This window comes from Lactuca virosa, chromosome 7 (assembly GCF_052849685.1).
Source record: "Lactuca virosa cultivar CGN04683 chromosome 7, Lactuca_virosa_CGN04683_v6, whole genome shotgun sequence".
Taxonomy (NCBI): Eukaryota; Viridiplantae; Streptophyta; class Magnoliopsida; order Asterales; family Asteraceae; genus Lactuca; species Lactuca virosa.
In genome coordinates this window covers 252,501,475-252,518,190 of record NC_136432.1, presented here as the reverse complement: position 1 = coordinate 252,518,190, position 16,716 = coordinate 252,501,475, and the positions used below count along the sequence as shown (strand labels likewise).

Sequence of the window (16,716 nt, the reverse complement as noted above, 5' to 3'; positions counted from 1 at the left end):
AAAAAAATTCTAATTACCTACTAACCGGAAAAAAATGGTAAAAGTGTCAAAAATTGCCGGTAATTTGGATTTTACTGTCAAAAAAATAAAGTTTAGGAATTTCTTGTCAAATTGATGAAAATATTAAGACTTTAGTATATATATCCCTAACTTAATAAACTAAACATAAACAGACGTCTAATAGAAATATTTTTATTTTATTTTATAAAAATCGATCATTATCAATGCGGCAACAAGCCCACGCGCCTAGAGGTATCTAGCAGGTTTTTAAAGGTTAACTTTTGAAAAAGTTTACAAATGATCATTGGTGACATGACAAATATCTGTATTCTGTGGAGTTAATAAATAATTAATATTCTTTTTAGAGTTCTACTTCCAAATACATTTATTTTGTTCATTTCATTAAAAATTAACAGCTATCGTGAATATATTTTATAATTTGTTTATCATCTATAGCACCAAATTTAAGAATCTATGTAAAATATATTGAAAGTGATAGATAATACATAAGATAAGTCATGTATATCACATGGTTAAATTTTACATAAAAATGATTCACAAATTACAAGTTTTCACATTACATAGTTAAGAAATAACATAATACATAATACATAAATTAATAATATGTTAAAGATTTCTTACATTCTTTCATAGTTAATCATGTCATTTTACGAACTTCATATCACTTCTTGACTTAGTTTGATTCGCCACATCATAATTTACATATTTGACTCAAAGAAAAAAAAGTTGACTTGGGCTATGAAATATGAATTACCAAACTTTCTTCTGCCCCATAAGCCCAATAACCTCATCCCAAAGCCCAATACTTCCCTCATTAGCCGGCCCAACTACATTTGGGCTACAAGCAGCAACAGCCCAATACCCAGCCCTTATTTCACCTCTCAATTGTTCTTTCTCCCACCCACAATATCCATCAAAAAATCTAAAATCGTTCACTCCAACTACATTCCTCTTAACCATTTCAGAAGCACACCCTACACTCTCTTCGGTCCCATAATACAACCCTTTCATTACTTCATCAAACACCCCGCTATTTCTCACCTCATCACCCCCACTCACCAAGAACAACCCTTCTTCAAGGGGCCCACCAAAGAACAGTGGTCGGTCTGAAAATGTTCCTGACACGTCTAGTGTCGTTGACCGCATCTCCTTTATCGACATGAGTGATGGGCGGTTAATTATGATGCCAGTTGTGCCCACTGGACCCGTGGATAACAGGAGCACCACTGTCTTTTTGAAGATGTGGACCCCATTTAGTTTCTCGGTTGCAATCAATAAGCAACCGTTTTTCGGGTTCATGTATTGCATGAACCCATTTTTCGCCTATTGGAACAGATGGTGGTGGGTTCACTGTGGTGTTGGGAGAAGATTCTTGTGAGGTTAATGCTTGTTCTCCAGCTACTAATCTTGCTCTGAATGATCGCCAATCGGCATCATGAAACATATTATCCTCATCTCTGGACGAAGGCGATGGTGAATTTGATTGTGATTGACAACCTATAGCAAAAAAAAAGTCAAAACTAAAGTAGCCAAAAAATCAATTAATTAAAAAAGACCATATAGTTGTAAACTAAAAGATAAACCATGAACTATTGATTGACAACCCACTCGCCTTTAGGATATCCCACCTCAACAGTTCTCATAATTTAAACAAAACATTGATGAACTTATCGATTGAGGTATGAAAATGGTTAATCACTTATTGTTTTAAACCAATTTCCCCATACTTAAACCAATTTTATGTATCTATTGTTTTAATTTATTGCCAATTTATATTACCAATCTAGTAATGCATAAATTGGTAAAAACTAGTAGCAAATTATTGTTACACAAGTTGTTAACAAACTTATTTTGTTGTATAAAATGGTTAAAAAATATATAAATTCGTTATGAAAACAAGTGTCTAAAAAGTTACATGTTGTACTAGAGCAAGTGCCTACTTTTCTAAACCGAATTCGAGAAGACAGTGTCTTGGGTTGCACAAAGACTCCGGGTTTGATCGAAGGGATGACAACTTCCAACGATTTTGTAAAGGAATTTGAAGAGAAAAAACAGGCTTCCATGTTTCTTGATTGCTTCTTCACTGAACTGGGGAAAAGAAGAAGAATATGATAGATGAAAAATGCAAGTTTTTAGTCCTATATAATGGGAAACAGAATGAATGTACACCACAAGGTTCTTGTTAACCCAATCCTAAACTTGTAGGACTCACTTTTTTTTTTGCTAAATTGTTAGTATGGGCCAGTGGATAAACCTTTACAGGTAATAAGATATAGCAAATAAGAGGGTTAATGTGGACCTTTTTGTAGTTGAAGCAAACTGGCAATAATTCTGCACTTTATGTAGGATGTGTAATGTTCCTAGCCATTTAGTTCTACAAATGTTGAGCAGCTGTCAAAAACATTACTAGAGTTGTAACATCCCAAAATTTAAGGCCAAAATTTCATTTTTAAATAAGTTATTACATAAAACCATCAGTATAAAAACGTTCATAATAATATCTCGTGTCAAACCAAAGTGTCAGTAATCAAAACATATTATCATAAAATCCATATCAGAGTGTAATCCCAAAGATCTCATGTGCGGAAAAACATAGTGTGATGCGCTGCGATCAAGCCGGCTCCTTTCCTTTGAAAACGAGTACCTGAAACCAAAACTGTAAACCGTAAGCACAAAGCTTAGTGAGTTCCCCCATCATACCACATACCATACAATCATATAACATACATATACTGTCAGGCATATCTGGGTGCCCGACCTAACCCTTCGGTCCTCTCGACCGGATACTGCCTAGCATATCTGGGTGCTAGCCTCCCCTTCGGTCCTCTCGACCGGATACTGCCTAGCATATCTGGGTGCTGGCCTCCCCTTCGGTATCTTTCAACCGGTAACCGGGGACTATTTCACCCCCTAACACTACCACATAAAAGCATAGCATAAACACATAAGTCATATACTGCCTAGCATATCTGGGTGCTGGCCTACCCCTTCGGTCTTGTCGACTGGTAAGTGGGGACTATTTCACCCCCTACTACTACCACATAATATCATATCACATATATCATAATCTGTCTAGCATAGTTGGGTACTAATCTACCCCTTCGGCCCTATCGACCGGTAACCGGGGACTATTTCACCCCCTACTACCACTATCACATAACATCATATCATGCTAGCACATAAACATAGCAGGTAGTAGCAAACATAGAAAATTATCACAAAGACAATCATCTAACAACAACTCCTACTGGTGGGTCGGCATTGTGGCCGTAGACCCACCGCTACTGGAAGGTAACTCACCTCACACTGCTGAAGTCCCGAAGACACAATCCCACACTGCTGAAGTCCCGCAGACTCAACCCCAGCTGCTGGATGACAGATTCCCGAACTGTCAACACCAAAACATCACCCAATTAATAATTGGGTCCCAACACATAATCATAGATACTCACTTGGATAATTACTACATTACCCCAAGGTTGGCTTTATGCAAGCCCAAGGCCCAATCTAAGGCCCAAAAGTCCAACTATGGCTCAAAGTCCAACATATGGCCTAATTTTCCAAATTAGGCCCAGGTCTATACATGGTCTTACTCTAAGGCCCAACATCATATAATCATTAAGGTCCAAACTATGGCCCATTTATGGCCCAATTTTCCAAATTGGGCCCAACTCCTCATATAGGCCTTACCACAGAGCCCAATAGAAAGGCCCAACAATAAACCCAAGTGAAATTAGAGTTTCACATAAAATGACGATTAGGGTTAAGTTTTCTTTACTTAACCCATTAAGGACTTAATCCTCTAAGGACTTAATCCATTAAATCCAATATCGCTTAGATTAATCCTTACCAATGATTATTATTTAATATCTCAAGTTATTAAATAATTCTCACGTGTTTCGGTTAATTCCCCAAATTAGGGTTTTATTGGCATTAGGGCTTTCCAAATCCTAATTAGGGTTTCCAATCCAAATATTAGCCCATTTATCAATTTGTTGGGCTTTTAGGTCAATTAGGGCTTTATTGGGTCTATTAGGCCCACTAGAATATCATTAAGCCCATTAGGGTTTTATTGGGTCAATTAGGGTCAATTAGGGTCCATTAAGCTTCATTGGGCCCATTCGAGCTTACAAGGCCCACTAGGGTTTCAAGCACCCCAAACGAATCGATCACAACGAGGCAAAACACACCGCCACCCGACACGGCGGCCGGTGGCGGCAGGAGGCGGCAGCCACCACCCTAAGGTGGTGGTTTTCAATTTCTTTTCATTATTCCATTTCCAATTACATCTTACAAGGCTAAAACTCAAGTAAAAACACACCAACTCACTAAGATAAACACACACATGGCGGCACATGGTGGCAGCCACCACCTCACGGTGGTGGTGGCTGTTCTTCAAGAATTCCGGCTAAATAACACCTAAACACCACTTCACTGTAATACACACACACACACTCGTGTCTTCTACTAGCAAAACGAACCCAGCCACCCACCTGAGGTGAGCGGCAGCGGCAGTGGCGCAACAGCCGACAGCAACGGCGCTTGGATCGGCGTCAACGGCAGCAAGAGTGGCTTTGTCATCTTGGAACGGCGCATCGGCATCAAGACATAGAGAAGGGAGGTAGCGGTCCAACCCCGAACCACCACAGCTCCTTAAAGCCGCCGGTCTTCTAATTTCCCCACGACGTATACACAACAGGTGGCGGCGTTTGACAATCATAGTGACATCGGCGGCGTTGGCTGAAGGCGGAGCAGGAAAAGAAAGAGGAGAAGGAGCATATGAGAACGCCATCACGCCACTCGGAAGTCGCTCTCGGTGGTTTTCTCCGTTCGTGCATGGCGTCCGGCAACAAGGTGTGACGGCATCTCAATGTCGAGGCAGCAGGTGGCGGTAGTCGAAGCTCTATCTGGTCGGAACACAAGAGAGGAACTGGTGGTGGCGGCTGATGAACTTGAGTGGCGGCTGTGCACATTAGGGTTAGGGTTGGGAGGAGATGACGGGTTTATAGTCCCGTATCCAATCAAACATTCCTCCATAACAGCACCTTTGGTCCCTCCCTTTCCTTATTCTTTCACAATGAGTCCGAAATTTACCTTTTTACCCCGATTCCATAAATCCTTTACAAATTAAGTCCAGATTTACTAAACATCCCCTATCTTCTAAAATCTTTACAAAACTAATCCAGAATTTACAAAACCGCCCAATGCTTGACAAATTCTTTTCAATTAAGGTCCAGAATTTACCCTTCAGCCCTCAACTTCTAAATTTATGACAATTAGCCCCTCGAGACCATCCATTGATATATAATTATTTATTTTAGGGCTACTATTCGCTCATTATTTTATTTATTTATTTAATAAATAAACGGGTGTTACAAGAGTGCAAGATGAAAAGGTTCCCATTGGGAAAATATGTGTAATGCGTAGATATGATGTTTGTATATGGTCATTAGCGATAAAGTATGGTTATAATTTTTTGAAAACAATAACAAAAATAAATAAATAAAATAGGGAACAGGATAAAAAAAAAGAAGAGCAAGTATTTATATATTAAGGATTTTAACCCTTAATATATATTTTTTTTTTAGAAAGAAAATATTGTAAGATTACAATAAGACAATACTCTTTACCATACAAAAAGAATGCAATAAGATTACAATAAGATAATATGATCTTTTATATAGTGATAATACATTGATTATAATAAGACAATATTATATGTCAGACAGAGAGAATACAATAATATTACAAGTAAGATAATACTTTCTATCGTATAGATAGAATACAATAAGATAATATTTTCTGTTAGATAGAGATACTATTACAAGATTAAAATAAGATAATACATTTTGTAAGACTCATAGAGCAAAGTAAGATTAAGATAATACCCTTTCTGACACACTAAATACAACTCATGGAATAGAGTGTTCTTTTTACTCCTCTCTCAGTTGGGTCTTCTATGCAGATTTCCCATTTGTTTTACGCAGAGGATGTAGTTTTCATTGGTCGTCGGAGAGATTATAATTTCTCCAATGGTGTTACTATCCTCCAATGTTTTTTATGGCATTCGGTCTTAAAATTAATATCCAGAAGTGTAGGTTGTTGGATATTGTAATGTTCGCGTTTTTCATTAAGCATTTCCTAGAAGAATCATTATTTATGTTTGTTGATAATGTAATCTTTCTTATAAATAAATAAGAATTCTTTATACATGATATGTGTTTATATAAATGTTATTTATATAATTAATATTTGAGTTAGTTTTATAAGTATAATAAATAATCTATATGAACGTTGTAGTAGTCGTTAATACGAACCTGTAGATATAAAGAAAGTCGAAAACGGAATCCGTATGAGTAAGTTATGATTTTTTAAAGATACAACGCGTCAATCTTGTTTATAAAATATAAAATGAAAATAAATTGTGACTTAGTTGTTAATATCTAAAGGAAAGTTGTGGTACACGAAATTACAAAATCTTTGATATAAAGAACGTTGAAAACGGAGCTTATACGAGAAAGTTGCGATTATTCGAAGAAAACAAGAATTTAGCTGATAGCTGCTCTTGGCTGCTAAGCGGCCATGTGGCAGTTGGAGAACCCTCAACCCCACCAACCACCGAGTGATGTGGCGTCACCAGAATCCACCACATAGGACACAACGCGCCTAGGGGTAGGGCCCGATGCGCTTTTTGATAAAAATTCCCTATAAATAGCGAACCAACCCCTCATTCATTCCTTGCTAATTTCGATCGAATTCTCTCTCAAACCCTTGAGATTTCAGTCCCTCGTGATTTGATTTCTTCGTTCTTTAGTACTGGAGTGTTGGAGAATCTTTTAAGATAAAGATTCAACGACGAAGTCATGCTCATGGAATTCAAAGTTTTCGCTAGAAGATCATGTAAGGTAAGTTTCACTTACTATGCTCTTTAAGTGTAACTTATATTGTTTTCATTGTCATTGCTAAGAACCAATAAATAAGATTTATCAGTAATACTAGTTATAATATTGATTGATCTAGTTACGGGCGTGGTGTTTAGGCAAGATCTTAGTGAGGTGTTTTAAGTGAATTTTCCAAACAATATATTTATATTCCATACGGATCATGCCTCCAATATTATCTTACCCGATCAATCCTTATTTGATAGAACTTGGTATTCTTTGTGTCACACCCCCAAACCAAAGATGGCGGAAATGTGCGGAGGTGGAGGACTTCATGTATAGTATCACAACAACGAGTATAATAGTGCTCAAAGTAAATACAACCATCATAAATATAGTTAAAAAGGTTACACCATAGCATATGTTTACATGTTTCAAAATCAATTACATTATGATGACAAAATGAACCGCTTGACGATTTAACGTCCCATCCTCAAAATGCTGTTGATTTCCTGTTTCACTGATTTCCTGAGAATACAAGTAGTTTTGAAAAAAGTGTCAACAATTAAGTTGGTGAGTTCATAAGAGTTTTATTTGAGAAAGAAGCCGTTTTCCTTGTAAAAGCGATAGAGTATGATTCCAGAAAATCCAATATTTTCTTTATTAAGTGTGAAATGAACGCTCCTATGTTATGCGATAATGTACCTTAGAAAGACCCGTAGATTCCTTCTATAATCACCCAGCGTATATAAGTTATATAAAAATTTAAGTTAAATAAACCGTCGAATATAATGGGTCTGCCCTAGGTCCACAACCAAACAAGGAACAGGAAGTAAGGCGGGCCCACCAATTCTTAGTCGATTACGACTAAACTCATATATAACTCTAACATGTACACTTAGCAATTATAGCTGAAGTCTAACAATTCTAGATGAAACGTAGTTTTTATAGAAATGTGTTTCCAAAGAAAATCCAATATTTTCCTTATAAAAGTCATGTAGTCCTAAATCCCAAGACCGAGAGTATGAGTGTGTTTTATACTTATAACGTGTTTGTAGTTTTAAATAGATAAAACCCCTTTTCAAAGTAGAATATTCCTTGTAAACTTGAAAGATTGTTAACTCCCTATGTGAGTCGTTATAACCATACCATAACGAGAAATAACTTGCAACAACGTTTTTCAGACGTCAAGATCCTATGACTCTTGTCACCCGTAGACCTGCCGGTCCGGCTGTAGCTAGCAGCGAGGTGTGGGGTGTCAATCACAATATAGATCTATACACAATTATCACGCTCTCCCTACAAGAGACTCTGGTTATAACTTACATGAATTTGAACCCGTACTCCAAGAGTACGATGGAAGAATTGTCTCACAACTTACGTTAACTAGTTTACATGTAGTTTGAGTATAAAACCTCTACCGTGGTGGAAGTGAAATCCCCTTGTATGAAAATAGATCAGTGATATAAAATCCATAAACTATTACTATTATAGTTTATCATGTAGTATATGGAAAACCAATTTGTGTTGAGAGTAAAAGCTTTTTCACGTAGTATGCTTTTATCGTAAAATTCATAAACTATACTTATTTTAGTTTATTGTATGTGTTCGAAATGAATGAAAAATCCTTATCAGGAATGACTAAATTTCTGTTTATGATGATAAACTAACAAGAAATATATTCAACATTTAGAAACTTATTGTTATGCACTTTGCTCAACATACTACAAAGTGTTGTTAATATTGTAAGCTATGTAACTAGTTTTTAACCCTTCTACACTGTTTTAAAAACATCATAGAAAAATCATACGAAGTCGAAAACTAAATACGTAAACTCTGAGAGTTTAGAAAATGTGTCTAGTTTATTCTTAATTTTTATTATGATTTTTAGAAGTCTCTAACTTGTGTGAAAATGTTCATATTCACAGACTGGTCCGAATTCGTTTCTGAAATGATAGGCAGTTTTGTAAAAGTCGCCATAAATTGTAGAAAAATCGTATGGAGATGTGCAAGTAGTAATTTTAAAGGTAAGAACCTGAACTATTTGCATATTAAGCAATTTTGAATGATATTAAGTTTAAGATGGTCAAAACAGTCCGTGAATGGAACTAAACTTTCCTGTTGAAAGCTGATGTTTGAGTTTAGTTAAGTTTTTAGTATTTTAACTTGTATTCTCCCCCCTAAAACTTGAAGAAAACATGAAAATGTGGGGGTATGAACTCACCTTGAGTGATCTCTTAAGATGGATGATGAAAAGAAGAAGTTTCCAAGTCAAGAACACTTGGGAGATACTTGAAGATTCGAAGATTCTATGAACAAATATGATGATATTTGTGTAAGGATTCCATGATTTGGGTGAAATAGTGTAACATAATCAAGTGAAAGATGAAATTACTTACCCAAAAGTGAAGGATAATGCTCAAGAACAGCCTTGAATTTCGAGTTTAGGGAGAGTGAGTGAGAGAGAAATGGGTTTGTTCTTTGGGGAAGGAGTGAATAATGTGGGAGTAGTGATGAAGATCTTCAGCCCTTGAATCAAGATCTTTGCTGGAGAGAAAGGGTGAAATGACAAATAGTTGACTAGGTGGGAAGGAATAGTGACTGGGGATGGTCATAAAGTGGGCATGGGAGGTTGCTTGTGTCATAACTTTATGGAAAAGTCAACACTCCTCCTAAAAATCTTATCCAATAGATTGTATTCTTAGACTAAGAGTTTCCCTCAAAACTGATTAAAATATGAATTTATAGGGTCTTATATGCCAAAATATGAGTTTGGGTGAAAATCCCGCGTTAAAATCATGAAAAACGGGCTTAAAATGAAGTCGGGGTCGAAAACCGGGTGAAAAAGGGAATTCTGCGAAATTTCTCGGATTTGGGCCGAAGGTTCGGTCCTTGGGGCTTAGAACCGAAGGCTGGTTCGGTTGATGCATAAGAACCGAGAGAGAGAGAGAGAGGTTCGGTCCGAGCCTCGCAGGCGAAGCCATCAGAAGGAACCGAAGGCGAAGGGTAGTTCGGCTCTTAAGGAGGTCTCGGTTCTTAAGCTAGTTTCGGTTCTAATGAGAGGTTCGGCTCCTTAAGAGGGTTCGGCTCCTTAAAGCTGTTTTTCGCATAAACTTCCGTTTTCGAGTTGTTTTTGACTAAATTAAGGGTCGGGATGCCCCGGGTGATTATAAAAAGTTGAGAGAGATTTGGGAGAGATTTCACATACTTAGAGAGATTTGGGAGAGATTTCACATACTTGGAGAGATTTGGGAGAGATTTCACATACTCAGAGAGATTTGGGAGAGATTTCACATACTTGGAGAGATTTCTCATACTTAGAGAGATTTGGGAGAGATTTCACATACTTGGAGAGATTTGGGAGAGATTTCACATACTTGGAGAGATTTCTCATAATTAGAGAGATTTGGGAGAGATTTCACATACTTGGAGAGATTTGGGAGAGATTTCACATACTTAGAGAGATTTAGGAGAGATTTCACATACTTAGAGAGATTTGGGAGAGATTTCACATACTTGGAGAGATTTGGGAGAGATTTGAGGTAGAGAGAGATAGAGCGAGAGAGATTTGAGAGAGACTTCGTTTGGGACCTTTTTGGATGTTCAGCTTCGCTACGCAAGGTGTGTAAACCCCGTTAAGCCTTGTTATGAACGTTATACGCCCCCGAGGGGTACGGAATAATGTTTTACCAAGTAGTTTCATCACTTATCCTGATTAGGGTTGAGAATTCTGAACATATGGATTTTTCAAGTGATAACTTCTTATTAAAATAGCGAGTTGTACAGTAGTAACATAATGTAAACCCTAATATACAAGGTTAATTGAGTTGACCGGTTTGACTTGTTGACTTTATTTGACTTTGACTTGACCAGAAATTGACGGTTGTCACACTTTGGGATTAATGAAGAATTTGGGAAATAGTTAACATAATCTTGAATAATATAAATATAAAAGAATAATAAAACTTAGTAATATTTGTATTTTGGTTATTTAAAAGGGAAAACAAAAGTGTTAGACGAAGAGCTAACTTACCCGCAAATATTCCACCTTTAATAAGGTGAGTGCGTAGCTAGTTTCATGGTACACATTTATATAGACGTATTAAATATCAATTGAATGTTTATATGTGTACTGAATGCTTATTATTTGGAATATGTGCTAAGTGTATATTTGATAATACTTCATGACATGTATTGTGCATGCCAGATATGGTTATATACTGTCTAGTTAACATGCTAGATTTATTATTTATGTTATCATGCTTAGATTGCATTTAAACTGGATAAGCATTTAAGTTGGATAATGAGTAGTCTCATATTGGGTGTGCATGAGAGATTTGAACTGATAGGAGAGCTCTTTTTTGTGGCACTATTACGTGTCGGGGGTACTATTATGTGTCGTAGTACAATACATACTAAGTCATCTAACGGAGTAAGATGACGACCACTGAATTTTTTAGAATGTCTTGTGGAACATTATCGGGTGTTCATTCTCGTAGGTATTTTGTACTCTATCCCCCTCCTCTCCCTAAGGCACGAGTATAAAACCCTAATTAGAAATTAGGCCAATATTCTCACTTGACAGCCTAAACCCTCATTCTTGACTTTAAGGGAAAAAGGGTTTCTTCACCCTTGCTTCATTGGGCCTTCCTCCCACCAAGGCACAAATCCATATGTTACACCTGGTTCTCTGGTACGCATTTAATTTAATTATCTACTTATTTTAAAAGAAGTAATCGACGAGTTGGTGGCCCTAACTCGTCGAGTAGAGGGCAGAGTACGCGCGGGGTTTGAGTTATCTACTCGGCGAGTCGAGGTACCTGACTCGGCGAGTCGAGGTACCTGACTCGGCGAGTAGCTCGGCCAGGGTGAAACCCTAATTTCAGGGGTTTTGCACCCTATTTAAGCATCCTAACCCCAACCCCTTGGCCTCATTTACAGCCTCCTTGTCCTAAACCCTAATCCACAAAACCCTAGAGCATTTTGGGAGTGTGTGACCCATCTTTGAGTGTTTTTGTGTGTTCTTGAAGCCTAGAAGAAGAAGAAGGATGAAACATCCCAAAAATATAGGCCAAAAATTTCTTTTTAAAAATCGTTTATAATAAAACCATACGTCATCCATCATCATAAAGAAAACCATAATCGTGTATCTCAAAACATCGTGTCAAAATATTATATCAAAATCATATGAAAATATCAGAGTCTAAACATCCCAGGCTGAAGCTGTGGTGTGTGCCATGCGATCATCCCGAGCCTTTCCCCTTGCTAGTGGAAGTACCTGAAACTAAAACTGAAAACTGTAAGCACGAAGCTTAGTGAGTTCCCGCAACTACCACATTCCATACAAATATTATGCAACTAGGAGATACGGGCCTCGCCCACTCTCATGGAGATTCGGGCCTCGCCCACACTCCGCCGTCTGGAGATTCGGGCCCCGCCCACACTCCGCTGTCTAGGAGATTCGGGCCCCGCCAACACTCCGTTGTATAGGAGATTCGGGCCCCGCCCATACTCCGCTGTCTAGGAGATTTAGGCCCCTCCCACACTCTACTGTCTAGGAGATTCGATCCTTGCCCACACTCTGCTACTAACATGCATACAAGTATCACAGAGACAACAAGTACATCTACCAAACAATCACATATCTATATTCAAATAATACTATGAGAATCGGGCCCCGCCCACACTCAACTACTAACATATCACATATACGGGTCGGCCTTGGTGCCGTAGACCCGTTCTTACTGAAGGAAACTCACCTCGCAAGACTGACTGCTGAAAACTCGAGCGGGGAATCCCTGTCTGCTGCTCCGGCGACTCTCCGGCTATCAATTCCATAATAACACTTAATCAAAAAATGATAACTCTTCATAGGATAAAATGACTATTTTACCCCTAGTCAAGGTCAACGCTCTATTCAAAGTCAACATTCTGGGTTGACCAACTCGCCGATTCAACCTCTCAACTCGCTGAGTTTTATAACTCAGAAATCCTGAAAACACGATTCAACTCCCCGAGTCGTTCCACCGACTCGTCGAGGTCTATCGGGCTGCTTAGTCGCGACTTGGCTCATCCACTCGTCGAGTCCCTCTACAGACTCGTCAAGTTCTACTAACTAAAATCGGGACAACACGATACGACTCGTCGAGTTCCCTTATGGACTCGGCGATGTCTATTTGTCCATCTTAACAGATTAAACCCCTATCTTCTAGATCCAAGGTTCTTAGCTCGTTTGTCCACTGGAAAAGCCTTCCTAAGGGTAAAGTTTCCAACTTTACCAGTTCATAGCTCTTCTAAAAGGGTTTAGACAAAACCCTAATTCCTGTAAGACATGAATCTTGTCCAAAAGGCCATAGAATCTCAAATCCACGCATACAAACCCAGCTCTAGGGCTTTAGTATCTATTGGACACATAAAGCTCCGAACTTCCTCCCACGCATGGTCTTTCAGGGCTAAAAAGACCATAAACTTGCTTATATGCTTGCATGGGGCTTCCATAGTCATAAAGTTTGCACTTTTATGCCATGGAACCCTTTCTAGATCCTAGATCTGAGATATAAGTCACTTGGGACGTCCCAACCCCAAGGACCAAGGTTCTTGACCCAAAACTTTCATAATATGGAGATAACTAGATCTAAGAGAAGAATGATCAAGTTGGAAGCTTGGATACCAGAAAATGTAGCAAAAGAAGTGTAGTTCCTAGATCTACTCCTTCCCTTTTGAGTCTTCAATCTTCTACTTCTTCCACAAGCTTCAAAAGACACAATAACACTCAAAATGGAAATAAATAGCTCAAAATCACTTATGGCGGATTAGGGTTTCGATAATAGGGTTTGGAGATGATGGAGGTTGGAATGGAGGCCATATATGATGCTTAAATAGGATGCAAACCCTAAAGATTAGGGTTTCATCCAGCCTGTCCTACTTGTCGAGTCAGGGTTGCGACTCGGCAGGTAGTTCACTTAAACCCCATGCACAAACTGCCATCTACTCGACGAGTCAGGGCTACCAACTCGCCGAGTCCTCTTTTCAAAATATATAAATACTTAACTAAATGCGTACCAGGGAACCGGGAGTTACAAAGGAGCTTGAAGGTTCAAGGAGAAGGTTATAGATCCAGGGATTTCGTTCCATTCTCATCACTTTCTGGTAATCAAGCTCTTAACTTGCATTATAGTTCCTTAGATCTCTTTGTGGTCACTTTTATGGGGTTTTTGTCCAAGTAGCATGGTTTATGAGTCATGGATGTCCCATGTTGATTATATTTTCAGATCTGGAGTCATTAAGGGCTGTAAAGGCATAAAGGTGCAAACTTTATGCCATTTGAGTCTCATGCAAACCATAAGGATGTTGTTATGACCTTTTAAGCCCCAAAGGGGCCATGCATGGAAGCAAGCTCGAGACTTTATGTGGTTCACTGGTATCTAGGCCCTAGATCTAGGTTTTCATGCTTTGGTTTGGAATACTAAGGCTGTTTGGACAAGATCTATGTCCTAAAGGAATTAGGGTTTTAGCTAAACCCTTCAAGAGGGGCTATCAACGGGTAAAGTTTGAAACTTTACCCTTAGAAAGGTCATTTCTAGTGAATAAGTGAAGTAGGGGCTGTAGATCTAAAGAACAAGGGCTTAATCTGTTAAGATGGCTCAATCAGATAGAGGAACTCGACGAGTCCTTAGAGGGACTCGACGAGTTGATGTGGGTTGTCCCGATTTAGCCTCAGGAAGAACTCGACATGTCGGTGAAGGGACTCGGCGAGTCAAAGCGGTAAATCGCGACTGTGAGCAGCATGGAAACTCGACGAGTCAGGGGGAGACTCGACGAATTAGATCGAGATTTCAGGATATAGAACTCGACGAGTTGATGGAGTAACTCGACGAGTTGGGTCAATCAGAATGTTGACTTTGACCCAAGCGTTGACTTTGACCAGGGGTAAAATTGTCATTTTACCCTAGGGAGGATTATCAGATTTTGATTAAGTGTTATTATGAAATTGATAGTCGGGGAGTCGCTGGAGCAGCAGTCAGAGATTCCTCACTCGAGTTTTCAGCAGTCAGTTTTGCGAGGTGAGTTTCCTTCAGTAGGAATGGGTCTACGACACCAAGGTCGGCCGGTAATATGATTACGTTAGTAGATGAGTGTGGGCGAGGCCCGTATCTCCCAGTAAGCTGAGTGTGGGGGGGGGCCGTATCGCATATCCTAGTTTGATTATGGATATATGCTTGATTGATAGATTTAGTTATACTTGTTGTCTGTGTGATACTTGTATGCATGTTTAGTAGCCGAGTGTGGGCGGGACCCGTATCTCATAGCAACCGAGTGTGGGCGGGGCCCGTATCTCATAGCAGCTGAGTGTGGGCGGGGCACGTATTTCATAGTAGCCGAGTGTGGGCGGGGCCCGTATCTCGTAGTAGCTGAGTATGGGCGGGGCCCGTATCTCAGAGTCAACAGAGTGTGGGCGGGGCCCATATCTCCCAGTTAACGGAGTGTGGGTGGGGCCCGTATCTCCATGAGTGTGGGCGGGGCCCGTATCTCCTAGTTGCATGTTATATGTGTATGATATGTGGTAGTTTGGGGAGACTCACTAAGCTTCGTGCTTACAGTTTTCAGTTTTGGTTTCAGGTACTTCCACTAGCAAGGGGAACGGCTCGGGATGATCGCATGGCACACACCTCAGTTTTAGTCTGGGATGTTTAGACTATGATATTTTTCTCATATGATTTTGATACAGTGATTGACATGATGTTTTGAGATACATGATTCTTGATTTTCCTTATGATGACAGATGATTTTTGGTTTTATTATAAGTTTTAAAACGAAATTTTTGGACTGTATTTTTGGGATGTTTCAAGTTGGTATCAGAGCCTTGGTTTGGGGGATTCGGGCACACTCTCGGGTGTGTCTGAACTCAAACTAAAGACATGGTATGAAAATTTTCAAAAGAAAATCATTTTTACAAAAGGATATTTAAAAGAGAAAAGAACTTTGAAAAGAGAAAAATGGTGTGGTGCATCTAATCAGCCGAGCTCAAGTAAGTACTCCCAAATTACCCATACAAGTTTATGTTATGATATGTTTATGAGAATTGCATGCTAGATTATGACTAAGGATCTAGGAAGGATGCCTTATATGCCTATTATATGTGTATCAGCTTCGTGAGAATTGCATGCTAGTTTAGGGCTAAGGATCTAGGAAGGATGCCTTATGTGCCTGTTATATGTATCTCAACTTTATGAACTGCATGCTAGTACAGATTAGTCAGGGATAGCCTGAAAGAGATATGCTTGATTATGTTTACTCGATGCTCGAATGTTGCTTGCTTTGTGCTTTTAGGAGTTCTAGTTATCTTTTACTAACTAGTAAATGAATATGTTACGTTACATATTGCGAGGATTAAATAATTTCAGAAGGTTAGGCCTAGCTCTATTGCGCAACTCTTGTTTGAGTCCAACCGTTGTAGGGTAGGATCTCTCATTCGAAAAATTATCTAGTATTACTGATATGTAATAGTATTCATGAGCTAGTTAGGGGGAGGTAGCAGGGACTTATTATGCAGCTGATAGCGGAGAGTGGGTTGGTGATTACCCTAGGGCAAGCATAGGAAGAGTTTAGTTTGAGATCAGCAGTAGTAGTAGAAGGGACTTGGTGGAGTCGAGGCAGTTCTTGAGGAAAGTAAGGATAAATGTGGAAGGTAGTATGGGCCCATAATACTGAAAGCGGAGGATCCATACTCGAATCAAGGAAGGCTGAGATAAATCCAGGAAACTTGTAGTATGTTAGATCCCTCGAGATATGATGAGTATACTGATGTTTGTTA

At 39.0% G+C, this 16,716-nt stretch overlaps 1 pseudogene; it reads right to left on the bottom strand.

Moving 5' to 3' along the window:
- Nucleotides 1-642: 642 nt before the first annotated feature.
- LOC145127721 (uncharacterized) lies at nt 643-4,813 on the bottom strand (annotated as a pseudogene).
- Between the last annotated feature and the right edge of the window lie 11,903 nt (nt 4,814-16,716).